The sequence below is a fragment of the Grammomys surdaster genome, unplaced genomic scaffold (genome assembly GCF_004785775.1).
Source record: "Grammomys surdaster isolate TR1022 unplaced genomic scaffold, NIH_TR_1.0 129, whole genome shotgun sequence".
NCBI classification, from domain to species: Eukaryota; Metazoa; Chordata; class Mammalia; order Rodentia; family Muridae; genus Grammomys; species Grammomys surdaster.
This window is the reverse complement of record NW_021604587.1, coordinates 16,445,706-16,462,327: the sequence shown is the minus strand read 5'-3', so window position 1 is coordinate 16,462,327 and position 16,622 is coordinate 16,445,706.

Below are 16,622 nucleotides of genomic sequence, written 5' to 3'. Positions count from 1 at the left end.
TGATATGAACTTCGCTTCATCCATCATGGGGTGGGGTTCTCACACACAGGTCCCGTAGAGTCTGCGTCTCACCTACAGCTGCAGTCTGTATCTACTTAAGGTGTTCAAGAGAATTTCCGGCTTAAAGGTAGTGCTCACTGGGTTATAGAGAGGAGACTAATGCCCACCCAGGAGATCCAATGATTCACCAAAATGCGGCACCCGAAGCAGTTAGTTCAGGGAAAACAGAAAACACATGGTCATTGATGATAGACCATGCCATCTCAGGAGGGCCTGGGGGACTGGGGGAGGGGAGAGTGGAATCACACATGGTCATTACTGAGAGGTGGTGCCCTCTCCTGAGGGTCTGAGGGAAGGCTGGGGGGGGAGATTTAGTACTTACTGTCTCTCCCTCTTTCTTTTCTCTCCCTCTCCATACCCTGCTTAGGATTATCATGGGAAATTCACTGTTAGTTTCTTTAGACTTCCTGCTACAATGACTCCTCAAGAGTTGTGATGAGTTTGATATTGGGAACCTAAAGAAAATGAGATTAATGTTTTGCTTAAGAGTGGCTTCAATACAAGCTGGGTGGTGGAGGTAATCTGGCCAAAGGGTGGAAGCTTAAAATACCATTCTATCACTGGGTATACTTTGTGGAATACAAGAGAAATGGTCTAAAGTGCCTTATGTTCAGACCTTCATAGCTCTCTACAAAGAGAGGGGGCTGTGAAAAGAGAAACAAAAGAAGAAATTGTAATATCTTGGATGATCCCTGTCTGTGTCCAAACCCAGTTTTTAAACGAGACAGCAGGCAATGGGTACTGGAGAGAATCTCTCCTCCCACTCTGAGATCTCTGTCCCTGGTACCACGTTCTCCCATTTATCCCAAGTCACAAGATAAAAGGGAACCTAGGATGTTCCAGGAGTGGAGCCTCCTAGCCACCATCTTCTCCTATGACTATGACACCTCTCTTAAAGATGTGCCTGGCTCTACAGAGGCAATCCAAGTATGTGTCTCCTTTTGAATCTCAGATCCCCAACAGTGTAAGGAGCTTGGATGCTTCACTGAGAACCCATCTAGAGTTACCAGTAACTTCTAGACCTTAACTTTATCCCGAGAGCATACATAGAGAGACCTGTACTTGTAGACTACTGTACTAGGCTACTTGCTTTACCCCTGTGAGAAAACAGATTCCAGATAAGATGAGCTACTTATTCAAAGTCCTAATGTCCATCAGGCCAGTGCACAGGTCATCCCAGATCCAGAACCTACTAATTGGAAACCTAAAACCCCTGCAGGGACCCTAGCCATAGAATTATGATAGACAGCTCTATTGAAGTAAACCTGTTAACAATGGCAAGGTCAGGGAACTCACTCAATGAAGGAAAGATAATCTTCCCTTCTTAACAGGCTCGTCTAATCTTTAGGGAAATTTCCAACTGGATTCCTTATCTCTTGAAGGACAAGCCCTTTAAAGCTAGCATTTCACTGTACTCAGCCCCTGACATCTGTAGAAAATTTGATTCACTACAGATGCAACCTCAGACCCTTCTGACTCAGCTACTAGACACTGTCTTCTCAGTGTTCCATACCTGAGATCTGGAGGAAGGAAGATCAGGAAGAGAGGAGAAGAGAGAATAAGAACCATATTATTGTGCTTGCACTTGAAGATGCTCTTGGCCAGACCTGTCCACTGAAGAATTCCCATAAAAGGTTTCTGAAAGCAAAGGATGGGGCCAGATCTGCTTCCAGACCTTTGCACGAAACGGTATCAGATCAACCCTGAAGGCATGTCTGATATGTAAGGACCTTATAGCTTGGCCTTAGATTCTCCTTGTCTTCAGAGTCGGGGAGGCATAGCCCCAAAATCATGGCTTCTTTATAGGACCAAAAGTGCTGGAGAACAGGCTGTCTCGGTTCTAGACAGCTCAATTTATGCTGATGGATCTTGAGTTGCCCTAGTCAAGTTAATCTGCTTTCAGGTGCCAGGATCACTTATTTGGTTCTTGCCTTTTGCTTTCTAGAACCCTTTCCTCCAGTCTATAGAGATAGTAAGGATAAGAAGAATTCTCTAATATCAATATTGCACTCCCCTGGCACTGAAAATTAGAAGACCGGGTTTTAGAGTATGTTCCTGGCTGTCCCTTAACGCAAGGGCCAGGCTGCAATTCTGCAGTATCCCTTGAGCTATGGTAGACCTAGCTTCAACTGCGCTCTGAGAAATTCCAGCAAAGCTAGACTTGGCTTTTGGTGATACAGAGATGCCTAGTGGGATCAAAACTGCTTGCCCAGTCAAAATCTAAAATGGGGAATTCCTCATGGTATAGACAGACCATAGGCTTGTCAATGAGACAGTAACCCTACTGTATCAGTTAGTGGCTAATCCCTATGTCCTTCTTTCTCAGGTCCCCAAATCTACTAAGCAGGACACAGTGTCACACTTAAGGGATGCCCTTTTCATATTTCTTTGTGTTCTGACTCTTGGTACTAGCCTGCATTTGAATGTGAGTAGCCAATGACTATAGTGTGGTATACTAGCTCCACCCTCCTTTAAGGGTTCAGAATAGCCCCTATCTGTTCATTAGGGCACTAGAAAAAGATATTAGGGGACATTTTATAATGTAGAGGTGACACTTTGATATGCAGTCATATCAAGGAAAATTCAAATTAAAATACCATCTGAGTCTTAAACTTTTATCCTCTCATGACCACCGAGTCTCCTGGGAAAAATGCCCAGATAATGCAGCAAGAAAATATAGAATCTGGGATGTATTTTGATTCTGGGGATATGACAGTTACTCCCATGTAGATTTCAAGCTTAACTGAACCACTTTTACCAAAGAGAAAGAAGTATTAGTCCTTTTGGGAGATGACTGGATTCTGCCAAATCTGGATTTCTTTGTTTCTTTTTTTTTTTATTGGATGTTTTATTTATTTACATTTCAGATGTTAGCCCCTTTCCCCATTTCCTCCCCCAGAAAGCCCCTATTCCATCGCCCCTCCTCCTGCTTCTATGAGGGTGTGCCTCCACCCACCCACCCATTCCTGCCTCCCCGCCCTCAAATTCCCCCACACTGGGGCATCCAGCTTTCACCAGGACCAAGGACCTTCTCTCTCACCGATGCCCAACAAGGCCATCCTCTATTACATATATAGCTGGAGCCATGGGTCCCTCAATGTGTGTTCCCAGGCTGGTGGTTTAGACCTTGAGAGCTCTGGTTGGTTGGTATTGTTGCTCTTCCCATGGGGCCTCAAATCCCTTCAGCTCCTTCAGTCTTCTCTCTAACTCCTTCATTGGGAACCCAGTGATTAGTTCAATGGTTAGCTGTGAGCATCTGCCTCTGAATATGTCAGACTCTAGCAGACCTCTAAGGAGACAGCTATATCAGGCTCTTGTCAGCATGCCCTTCCTGGCATCCACAACAGTGGACGCATCCCCAGGTGGGGCAATCTCTGGACAACCCCTCTGCTCCACACTTTGTCTCCATATTTGCTCCCGTGAGTATTTTGTTACTCCTTCTAAGAAGGACCAAAGCACCCACACTTTGGTCTTCCTTCTTGAGCTTCATGTGGTCTGTGAGTTGTATGTTGGGTATTGAGAGCTTTTGGGCTAATATCCACTTATCAGTGAGTGCATACCATGTGTGTTCTTTTGAGATTGGGTCACCTCACTCAGGATGATATTTTCCAGTTCCATCCATTTGCCTATGAATTTCAAGAATTCATTGTTTTTAATAGCTGAGTAGTACTCCATTGTGTAAATGCACCACATTTTCTGTATCCATTCCTCTGTTGAGGGACATCTGGGTTCTAGTGTGTAAATTGGTCAAACTCACAACTTCAGAAATTAGGATGCAAATGAAAATAAAAAGTGGCTCTCACCTTAGAGGGAATAAGAGAAAGTTCCTGTTGGAGCCCACTATGACAAACCATGGCTTGCTAGCACAGATTCTGGTTACCTCAAATAATACAGTTTGATATGGTAGCCATTCTGAAGTTTCTATAGCAACACAAGAAAAGAAGGAATAAATAAAGGTACTTTTCAAATTCATTTGGTGGAAACATCAGGTAGGTGGGTTGTAGCAATTGGGGGAGCCTCTGCTACAGGGCTCAGATGTTATCTCTAACAGTTGTAGCCTCTAGGCTGGTGGACGCTTGTGCATTCCGAAATAACTTTGTATGACAGTCAGAGGCACATTAGGTCAAGCTCAGAGGTGGATAGTAAGTGGCTATTTGGGGGACTAAAGATAGCTCAAGATAATTTGACTTTGGGCATGTAACATTCCAGCTCCCCTCCCCACCACCACTGAAGTTTTAATCAGTCAATCAGCCTTATAGATGCTTAATGTAGGTATGGCTCCTCCCACCTTTAAATGTCTGTTCTCAGATTGTAATTCTACCATCTCCCCCTCTTGTACACATACGAACAGTTCCACCTCTCAACCAATTCTTTGTGAGCTGGGGGACATGCATCTCTCTCTCTCTCTCTGTCTCTCTCTGTCTCTCTCTCTCTGTGTCTCTCTCTCTCTCTCTCTCTCTCTCTCTCTCTCTCTCTCTCTCTCCCCCTCTCCCTCTCCCTCTGTGTGTGTGTGTGTGTTCTCACTCATGCATACCTGTGTACTTGCATGTGGGGGGTCAGAGGTCAATGTCAGGTGTCTTTCTACTATGGCCCTCTATTATTTTTTGAGACAGAGTTTCTCAATGAAACTGGAACTCACTGGTTAGCCAGACTGACTGGCAAGTAAGCTCTGGAGCCTGCTTGTCCCTGTCCCCTCAGTGCTGGAGTTACAGATGCATATCATGGTGTCCACCTTTTTACATTCGTAGGGGACATTCAAATTCAGTCCTCATGCTTATGTGGCAAGCATTCAACCTACCAAACTCCCTCCCCAGCCCCACACTAAGACAACATTTTTTTTAATGCATCATCAAATATCTAATATCTCAATATTCACTATAGCCAAGATTTCTATGTCTCCTGTTTAGGTTGCTACATAGTTCACAGGTCATCTCCTGTTTCCCTTTGCTACCTCACAAAAGTCATTCTGATGAAACGATACTCAGGTCATTAGAACATAAATTGGAACACATCAATTTGTATCGACTTAATCCAAGGAAAAGTAAAAGAAAATCCAACTTACAATGATTTTAAAGCATATGTTTTTCACATGAGCGCACTTCCAAGGACAGACAGTTTAGACTGTAGGCATATACTGAAAATGCTATTATAAACATGGTCACTTTTCATATTTCCACTTTGCTACTAAATATATCCTTTGTTCTCATGGCTATAACATGGCTGCTGTGCTTCCAGGCATCACATTTGTGTTCAAGGTGAAAGTGTAGGAAGAAAAAAAACAGAAACATCAAGTTGTTTTTCTCTATTAGATAATCCACAAAACTTTCAGAAACTTTACTAGAGGTAAACTTTTATCTCATTTGCCAGAAGTGTATCACATGACTATCCTTAGCTGTAAGGGAGTCTTGGAAAGTTAGTATTTCAAAAGAAAAAAAATAAGGAAAATGGTGTTGGAAAGGACAGCTCCTGGAGGCTTCTTATATCATTTTTTCTCCGTGTCTTGTTGAGACTTTAGTTTGATGGTTCAGTGAAGTGAAAGTAACTGTTAGATATTTTCACTGCCTCTGCAAGATCACCATCATCCCTGTCATCACAGCGGCCTCTGCAAGGTCACCGTCATCACAGTCATCACAGTGGCCTTTGCCCTGTCTCTCTTCTAACTTGGGGATCTTTGTCCACAACTTATCTTTGGTCTAGGGATAGATTTTATTATTGTTCCCAGTTTTCCACTCTGTTCCTGTAATGAAGTTTCCAGAACTTTTCCAAAAGAGATTGGACATGTTTTCTGGCTAAGTTCCTTTCGTGTTAGCTGATGAATGTTAACAGATGATGACAGGCAGGGCTTGAATGGTCATGGTAAATTTGTTTTAGCCTTTCTCATTCTGTCATCCATCATGAAAGAGATTGTCTCTAGAGCCATTTAGCTCTATATGGGACCCTTGAAGCAGATCCCAAACCAACCTAGAGCTTATCGTTGATCTCCATTGATTTGAGACAAGATCGCCCAGGCCCGAGGCATGCTACAGTCCTGTGAGGAGAGCAGTGCATGACGCTGGTCAGTGTTTGCTTGTGGCGCTTCTGCAGTAACAATGCAGCAAAGCCTAACAGATCTGAGCTAGTCTCCTTCCCGAGTTCTCTCATTGCCATCCACTAGCCCTCAGATCTCAAATGAAATAGCACTTCTGTGGGGGTTCCTCAGTCCCCAGTCCTACTTCACTTGATGTCTGAACTCAGCTGCCTCACTGTGGTCTCTGGGAAAATGCCTGAGAAAATCATTCTGAGAGAAGGATTTATTGCTTCCAGGGTTTTAGATATATTATTTCTCATGAATTCTGATGCTCTAGTTTGTAGTTAGCTGGTCCTGTCGATGTGGGCCTGAGATTGGTTATCAAGGAAGGGAACATCTGGCAAGCGAAGCAGCTCACTTTAGGGGAACAAGAAGCAAAAGGAGAAGCAACAGAGGGCAAGATATACCCTTCAAAAGACGTCTGTTAGGCTCCCACTTTCTAAAGCATCTGTCACCTCTCTAAGCAGTGAAACTGCACCAACTGGGACCAAGACTGCAACACACGAGCCTGGTGGGCAGCCTTTCATATTAAAACCACTGCATCATCGCATGCTCTTCCTGCCCCTCCTGGCACTTGGACACTTAGTAACTCCTTTTTCATTTGTTTGTTGAAAGTATCCTTGCTTTTGTGGAGTGTTATGGTGCTGTTGCTATTGTGTATCTGTCCTGTTCATTATTTCTTGTATGCATGATACCAACTACAAGGCCTGTGCAAGCCAAGCCTGCGCAAGCCAAGCGCTCAGTAAGTCTTAGCCATTGCTTACTGAAAAGGCACTGCCAATTCTATCAGTAAAACTTGTCATTCTTATGGGTTACCTTTTTAGTGTTCTATAGTCATGATCCAAATTGTATGACTGAATATGACTACATTCATGCAAAAATATTCAAAGGAAGTACACTGAAGAATTAACAAAGTTCAGCTTAGTTTCGGCGCCATTGTAACCTATTTTGTTGTTTGAATTCTGCGTTTTACATATAGTTCCTGACATATTGGTCACACATTATTTCGTAATTAGAAGATAGAATAAAAGTTATTAAAAGCGGAAAGGGGACATGAGGGGTTTGCTGTGCTTTTCTTAGCAATGTGATGAGAAGGTTTTACAGAACATCAGAAAGTGGGACAAAGCCTGGGCAGCTGGCCAAGTCACTCGGAGTTGGAAATAGCTCTCCTGGGTCTCTGTTCTCAGGGTTCCCCAGAGTCTCTTCCTTGCCTTTGGAGAGGATGCTTGACAAATATAAGGAGCACCGGGGTTGAAAGGAAGAGGTGGTCTGCTGGGACCGGTCTAACTGGGAGGACTGGTAGCTGACAGTTAGGTGGAACATTCAGGCCAAAGCTGAGGGCATTTCAAATCAGCTCCAACAATGGAGACAATTTGCTTCAGAGAAGCAATGACCTTGAAGCAAGAGAACACCTTGGCATGCTCATTTAGAAGCTGTTGGGACTTCTCAAACGAGAAATTCACACTAGACTCCTAGGATCCCAGGACTCTCCTTGACGTCTCTTGGGGGATAAGGAAGACCGGGGGGGGGGGGGGTTTCACCTGGGCAGGTCCCTCATCTGCTTAAAAGGAGAGCAGGATGGAAGTGTTTAAATTAATAATGAGCTCGAGGCACACTGAGGACCCCTGAGGATGGAGAATGACTGACTAATTCAACATGAAGGTGTTTTAAGATGTCCAGTGGGTCAGGATTTAGACTAGGAGCAGGACAGTCTGTGGGACCGGACACTGTTACAGGTAAGTAACAGGAATAATTGGAGCACTGAGTAAGTATGAGCATGGTGTTTACTGAGTCAGGCACTGGTTCAAGTATTTTACTTGTATAAACTTCCCTACCACAACCCTGTGAGGCGGGTCTACTATTACCTCTATTTTATAGCTGAAGGAACCTGAGGGACAGACTGACAAGCTGCTAGGGCTTAAGGACATCAGGGATGTGGAGGACAAAGCTTGGGTTTGAATCTGAAGTCCTAGCGATGTGGTCACTGAAGGAATGAGATGAAGCAGGTATTGCCTAGAGGTGGGGGAAAAGACCGTGTCCCACATGGGATGTTGAAGGGACCCAAGAGACACACTATCAGGGCCTTAGCTGTACTAATGCCGATTATCATCTGACAGACATGTATCCAGAGGGCTAACTATCACCACAGTCAGCTGGAGGGATGGGGCACTGAAAAGCCACTGTGTGAGATTTATCTCCGGAGTGTCTGGTTCCGTCTAATTTCTGACAAGTTCTAGGTGGTACTGATGCTACAGATGTGCACCATTTCATCTCACCACCACATTTTTTTGCCACATTTTTTTTTAATTTGAGAGAGAGGAGGCCTCAAGCGTAAGATCCTCTTTCCTCAGCCTCAAGCCCCAAGATTGCAGGTATAATCCTGCCCCACCTACCACGAATTCTTGACTATTCTCTCCCATCAGTGAGAACACATGAGAGTCTGCTTCCTGTTGTTAGGATCTGACTCACTCTGCTTTAGTCATTAATGCCTTCTGCTGTGTGGCCATGTCTTTATATAAGCTGTTCCTACAGTCTGCTGTGCCTAACCGCCACCCCCTTCCAGAATCAGCTAGTATTTTTCCTTATGGGGCTATCTGCCCTAGGAAGTCTCCTCTGATCCCCCAATTTGTTTGTCTCCAGTGCACACTCCCGTGGCACACCCTACTTACCACACGGCACAATATTCCTAATTCTTTTTCTTCCACATTTGCATCCTGGACTTCATCTCTCCTAGAGCCTAGGACAATATGTGACTGCTATCCAATAAATATTGAATGACTTAAATTAATAAACAAAACAGTTTATCCACCAGAATGGCTGTAACCTGCCTCTCTTAGGCTGGGCATTCTTCTGTGTGTATTTGGGTAGGTGTATGTATGTGTGTGTGACTATGGCAAGAGATCAACTCCAAGTGTCAGTCCTCAGAATGCTATCTTTTTTGTTTGTTGGAGACTGTCTCACACTGATCTGAATCTTATAAAGGCTAGCAAGTGAGTATCAGGGATCTATCTGTCTCTGCTGCCCCAGCACTTGGATTTGACATATACAATACCATTCCTGACTTTTATACATTGGTTTTGAGAAGCAAACTAAAGTTTTTATATTTGTGCTACAATCACTTTATTGACTGAGCTGTTGCCCTATTCCTCTCACACCATGGAGAATTCATTCATTCATTCATTCATTTTTGTCTGTTGTGCATGCATATTGTATGTGCATGTGTGAGTGTGCATTAGTGTGTGTGTGTGTGTGTGTGTGTGTGTGTGTAGATCAGAGGACAACTTTGGGATTCAGTTCTCTCCTGCTGTAGGTTCTGAGGATCCAATACAAGTTTTGTACAGAACCATCTTGCTGGTCTACCTGCCACTGTTTTTCATTTGTTTGTTTGTTTGTTTGTTTGTTTGTTTGTTTTTTAATTTTAAATTTAAAATTTTCCCAGATCCTCTGGAATTGGAATTGTGAATGGTTGTGAGCCACTGAGCAGGTCATCCTAAGGAGGTGATGAGACTTGAACCTGGGTTCTCTAGAAGAGCAACATGCTTTCTTAACTTCTGAGCCTTTTCTCCACCCCAGTGGGACATTCTTAATAGCACACTCAAATCTTTAGAACAGGCATGAAAGTGAGCTTTATCTTAGACCCCAGATCTAATCACTTACTCTGGAAAAGGATTTTGAGATCCCCTGGACTTTGCAAAAAGGACAGTGGTTGATTCATATTCTTTTTTCTTACAGCTATTTCTGCCCTACATCAGACTGTAGGCAAGACCACAGGGCCAGGAGGTAGTATGTATGTACGTGTCCTTCCTAGTCTAGAATGAGTTGTTTGCCTTTGCTTACTTCTATGTTAGGAGTGGAGCACATCTTCTCAAGGACACATCCTATAATATCCCAGTCATGTCTCAGGACACGTGAGATGCTTTATGAAGCTGGGGTAGTCAGAGAAGGCTCCAGTCAGGGTACCCTCAACATGGAACTTTCAGCCTCTGTTCAGACACTGAAACATAAAGCTGATTCCCCACTGATGGAAGTTGGGTTGGCAAAGGGCCCTCAGCATGTGTGGCCAAATGCTAAGTGATCAGCCTATATAGTTTAAACTTCTTTCCTTTCACTAAAATTTCCCAGGGTAGAGAGGCCCAGATTGGGTATCATGGCCCGAGGGAGAATGAGCAGATCTTGGCACATTTTTGGACAGGGGTAGTTTCCAAATAAAGACCTGAAAACCTTGACTGGTTGTCAGATGGAATTAGTGACTTTGAGTTCGGCCTGTTCCTCCCTAGAATGACCACATACAGGGAATGTTCTGGTACTAGAGGAATTCCAAGTGGCAGACAGCAGGGCTGAGGAACAGAGCTGAAGGAACAGGGCAGTGAGCTGCTGGCTAAACAGATACAGGCTCATACGGAGTGTTTCTAACTAAGTGTGTTTGCCTTTTATTTTGTTTGGACAGTAATTAAAGATTCAGAGTGTACCAGTTACTCTTGCTAAGGAAATGCTTTCTATCCCTTGCTCAACTGGAATTCCAACTGCACTGGGGACAGTCCAGAAAGGCTCCAGATCAAATTTTAGAAAAGGGCACAAAATAGAAATATTGCCATGGGACCACATGATATAGGAAATGTACTCTTGGGTCAGCCTTGAGGCCCAATCTAGGTCTCCCTAGACAGAGACTCTGCCTAACTCCCCAACACTATTTCTATGGGACTTCTATTCATCTTAACCCAGTTTGAGCATTTGTCACAACAATCTTGATGTCTGTTTGTTTTAAGCCTTAGTTTTACATTCATGCATTGATTTTGGGGAGGGGGTGGGTGATGCAAATGCTACAGCCTATACATGGAGGTCAGAGGATAACTCTCAGGAGTAGATCTTCTCCTTGCACCATGTGGGTCTTCGAACTCAGGTTGTCAGATTTGCAGTGAACAGTTTATCCACTGGACCATCTTGCCAGCCCTGTTGTATGTCTTTCTATAAATGTTTTATAGTAAAGATCAGGGCTAGTAGGACAGTGTCATTTAAATGTACACCATATAAGTGAGGCTCATTATGGACCTTCAGGCACAAAACTTTGTGAGTTGTTCCTGGAGCAGGCATTAATAAGATAGTTTCTTAATTTAAATGAATATTTCATGGATATAAAAGAGTATATCATGAGTATAAACAACAAATATTCTTACTGTATTTATCTATTTATGGTGATGAGAGTGCACATGCCATGATGTGTGTGTGTGTGTGTGTGTGTGTGTGTGTAGGTCAGAAGACAATGTGAGTGAGTTGATTCTCTACTTTCACCCTGTGAATCCTGGGGATCAGACTGAGGTTGTCAGGCTTGATGGCAGATGCCTTTATCCTCAGAGCCATTTCCTCAGCTCAATGACAAACATTTTTAATAAAGGATCTTTCAGAAATACAAAGAAATGTTTACATTTCACCTATGGATTATATAAAAGACAAATGGCCTCGTGAATGTAAGGATGTAAAGGCTCCTGAAAAAGAACACAAATGATAACATTTTGACAATGACCTGCCCTCTTTGGAAAGTCATAAGATGAGAACGTCAAAGGTTCTAAAATTTCCAGGTCCTTCAAGTGACAATTTGACTTTCTTAAGACTTAATTCTTATAATAATAGAAAGGACTCTGCCGGCAAAAATTATGCATTTGAACCAATGTACATCAACCTCAAGCCTACATCTAGGGAGTTCTCAGAACCTACCATGCAGTCCTCAGAGCCTACTTACAGTTTCTGGGAATCCTGCTTTTCCAGCAAGGTTCCTTCACGTATGAAGCCTGAAGACATAACCCTTTGCTTCATCTGGCCTCCCCCAGTGGACTCCAGACTGGGCAGCCAGGCCTGGGAAATTTGGAAGTTAGACTATCTCAAGAAAGAAACCAATCAAGATGCCTGAAGATGTGTTTCCATGACAACAAAGATACATATGTGCCATGTGAACACTAACTTTTTTCCCTATAGGAAAACCACTTGGCAAGTAGGATCATTCTGACAGAGGCATTTGTCAGCTACAGCCCTTTGTCCCATGGGTGTTGGCCACCTGTGAGATACTATATTTATTGGATAAGACACTGTGTTGAGCCTACCAACAGCTGGGTGTGGGATGCTGTTTGGCACCATGGCTTCAGCATAAATGTGCCCTTAGTCACAAGGTTTGAGTTTAACTTGTTACCAAATACAAGGCTGAAATTTTGAAATCTGACTTTTGAAGCTTTAAGGATGTATAATTATACATCCTTATAATTCAAATAGGACCTCTCTTATTGATTTTCTTTTTACAGAAATTGTCAAGTTGTTTCTAAAATGTATATGGAAACAAAGAGCCTAGAATATCTGAAGCGATTTTGAAAGAGAGTAAAGTGGAGAGTTTACATTATATGACTTCTTCAACACTGTTAAAGTACAGTATCAAGATCATAATGTAAGGAAGTAGGCATAGACTCATGGAATAGAATACATAACCCAGAAACAGAATCTCACTCTTGCAAACAAGCCCATTCCTGTGGTGGACAGAAGGTCTTTTCACTAAATAGTCCTAAAACATCTGCACATGTGATTGAAAAAAATAGACCCCAGTTCCTACCTCATACCATGTGCAGTCACCCTTTGGCATGCACAGAGGACGGGTTTCTGATCTCTAGTGGATCGCAGAATCCTCAGGTGGTGTTCCAGTCTGTTATACAGTCTGTTATATACAATGGCGTAGCATTTGCCTGTAACTTAGTCACATGTACCTGTACATTCAGAATGCTCTCAAGATTATTTATATGCCTAGTATAATGTAAATTCCCCATAAATAGCTACAGTGTTAAGAAAAGAACAAGAAAAAGTCTGTGAGTGCTCTGTATAGATGCAGGCATTGTAAGCCTAACTACACAGTTGCTGAAAAGACTCAAGTGAGCAGTGCTCCATGGAGCACCGAAAGGCAAAGGTGCTGTGCAGTGGCAGGAGACTGAGGCAGGTTGTACCTATATATTGCTTCACCCTCATGGACTTAGCAGTGTGTTTGGCAAGGGGGGAGGAAACTTGGGGTTTGCTCTATAGAGCTTTCTGGAATTTTATTTTCTAATACTCTCAATATGTAGTTTCTTGAATGTGTTAGTATGTTTTGTTAGTTTTCTCAAGGCTGTAACCCAATACCTCACAAGAAGTGATCAAGGAAGGTTTATTCAGACTTACAGTTCAAGAAGGGACCAGGAAGCCCACCCACCACACTACATCAATAGTGGCAGTCTGGAAGCAGAGAAGAAGTGGGCGGAGCTATATGGTCTCAAGTCCCACCTCCAATGAGGCTCCACCTCCTAATGATTCCACAACCTTCCCAAAGAGCTGAGCAGCAGCTGATGAACTAGTTTGCAAACATATGAGCTCATGGGAGACATTTACACTTAAACCATAATAATGGATAACCCATGGGCTATGGGCAATGAGTGGTCAAAAATTAGTTAGCAATTAATCATTGATATAAAGTATAAAAACTAAATCTTCTGGAAAACATTTCACCAAAATATAAAATCCCCACTCTCTGAGTCCCTGAATGCTCACCACAGACCTCCTTCAGTCTCAGCTCCCTCTGTCCTCATTGTAACCGGGTTTATTTAAGCATCTCTGGTGGCTGTTTTTGGGAAATTTTTTTCTCAAGGTTAACAGTTCAGCCTTTAAACCGGACAAAAATGTAGCCTTCCCAGCATGCTCCAGGCATTATGTTCAATCTCTAGCACTCTCCCTCAGTGCAGTGACCTTATCCCATTTAGAAGTGGCCTTTTCCAAATGTCCATTATCTATAAATAAGGGGGCAGGTCCACAGCACGACCTCTCAGGTTCTTCTCGGACATAATTGACAACTAAAATGATGTCTATCAGACAAAATGCTCAAGGTTCAGAAGAAAACAACTCACACTCTAGTCTAAAACCATGAATCTGGGCACAAGAATTCAATCTAAACTATGCAGCCAATCTGGGGTGAGCACAGTGGAACATGCAAGGGAAAAAGAGAGAAAATACAGCTCAGCCAATCAATGTCCTTGGGGTACAGTGGGAGACACCCCAAGGCACTTAACAAGGACAGAGAGAAAACAAGCTTTACCAAAGAAGCCCAGGACTTTGAGAAGAGTACTAAGCCTCCATGACCAGATCCAAGCTCCTACCCAGAATCCATCACCATGTGGCTTTGAGCCCTAGTTTCAGGCTCAGTGAAATGAGTGACTTGGCCTCATTAGCTGAAGGGTTCTCTTTATTTAAAACAAACTCAGTATCTTGTCTCATTAATTACTTTTTAAAAACCCCATCCTTCTGATGTCTCATTTTCCTGTTTATATATCAAGCATCATTTGTGGGAAAGCTCTGCTAATTAAGATCGAAGTCCACTCTGACTGGATATGCTCTGGGCTCGGTGCAATATGGGTGAGTCCCTTCATTAGCAGGGCTTCTCCCCCAATCTTGCCTGGGGAATTCTAAGGCCCCACACATGCCTCTACCTGAAGAAAGTCACCTAGCCTCAGTTAGATTATAGGATCAGTTTCCTTTCTCCTGATGAGAACCTGTTCAACCAACACCTGAGATTCCTGAAATGCTTCCCCGTGCCTATGAAGGTATCATAAGCCCTCAGCGTTTGCCCATCCTGGATGTTCCTACCCCGAGTCCTCCAAAACTTTATAAGCAATGAATCACCCCACGTAAAGTTGATCTGCCTCCTGATAGCTGGTCCCAGTGTGGTCATTCACTGTATGTACCCACAGGGCTTCTGAACCCCCATTCATCAACTCCGTTCCCATTGCCCTTATTGACCACATTGGCAGATGATCCATGAGAGTGGGGAGAACCACAGTAATTCCTATTGAACTGTGTACCTGTTTGGCTTGAATTTGTTCTTACAAAGTGAGTACTGTGCAGTAGCAACATCAGCCCAGGCACATGGCACATGTTACTATTTTACATATCAGTCAGTTGTAACCATTTCACTCAGCACTGTGATTTGGGGTCTAGCTTCAGCCAGTAGTTTACAAATTATCCCTTGTGATACCCTAAGGGCTTCACTTGCTGCCTTACAAATCCCTAGAGGTGAAAGATGCAGGTGTCAGAGCATCCTTCACCATTGCTCTTGTCATTCGTGTCAATTCATTCCTGTATAAGAAGTAGACTCTGTTACTTCTGTTAGGATCCTGTTCCATTGCCCCAAACATAGGCTGCTGTAGATCAGAGACAACGTTCTTCCCATCTCAGCAATCAGCACCTGTGCATGGAAACGTGGAAACCAAGGTCACTACTCAATAGCAGCAGGTGCTATGAGGGAGGCATGGGATGGATGTGAGGTCACTGTAGATCCTGTGTGGTGAGAACCGTGAGATGGGGGAACCAGGAACTTTCTTCTTCTAATTGCTGGTCTGCCTCCTCAAGTCTGTGATGGTGGGAGAATTTTATTTGGGACTCTTTTCCATACTGCTACAGGAAGCTTTTCTGCTGTCAACGTGATGTCCAGATCTGTGAGCTCAGAAGAGGTCAGTACCAGGATAACACACAAACTTCAGTTGAGGTAGACAAGATGGCGTATTTGTTCCAACTTTCCTTGAACTCATCCCTAGCTTGTCCTAAGCTTGACTGATCACAGACCAAGTCTAGTCAGCATGTCCAAGGTAAGTGTAGTTAGATTTGCAGAAGAGCATGGCTTCCCATACAGAGCCAGGATACCTCGCCTAGGAAAGACTAGAGTGCAGACTTAATAGCAAAGACTGATTGGGCTTGTTGGTTAGACTGGGTGTCATGGTGTTGGTACTGTATCCATGTCTAGGAGTCTGCTTTTTGTGGGTTAGAAATGGAAACACCAAGGGCCAACTTCTTATACACAAGAGAGCTAGACTTCCAGACTGATAATGTGTGTGAAGTTAGCTCTTGTGAGGGCCAACTACTGGTTTTTCAGGACAGTCTTCACTCACCAACAGCATATAAAGAGTGACAGCTTTAGCACAAAGTGGCTGGTCTTGTGTATAAGACACATCTTCAAGGTTGGCAAGGACAGGGCTGGCTGGTTTGGAGGAGCAGTTTTACACCAAATGAAAAATATACCCATAGAGCCAAGGTCTGTGGACTAAGAGAATAAATCCCAACACCTTTCTTCTGCCCACTCTCCTTGAGACATAGATCATTTAAAATTTACTTATTGGTTAAGTGGCAATGCATATGGTAAAAATACTTTGTATATGTGGGTGAAATTGTCAACAAATAAATAATTTCCATAGTGGGGACTGTCACACAGTGCAGCAACTATTTTCATTTCAATTTGCAACACTATATGCTGTCTTGTTAGAAATGGTGTTACAATTTTGTCACAGTTGAAAATTGTTGTTGGTGTTAACACCCATCGTCTCTAGGCTGCCAAACAAAGAGATGCCAAGTGGTGGGGCTGTTGCACATGCCCCTGACCTGAGTCACAGTCAGAAGCATCCAGGCCCACCTTTGTCTCCAGAGCCTTCCCAGAACAGCAGCTGCG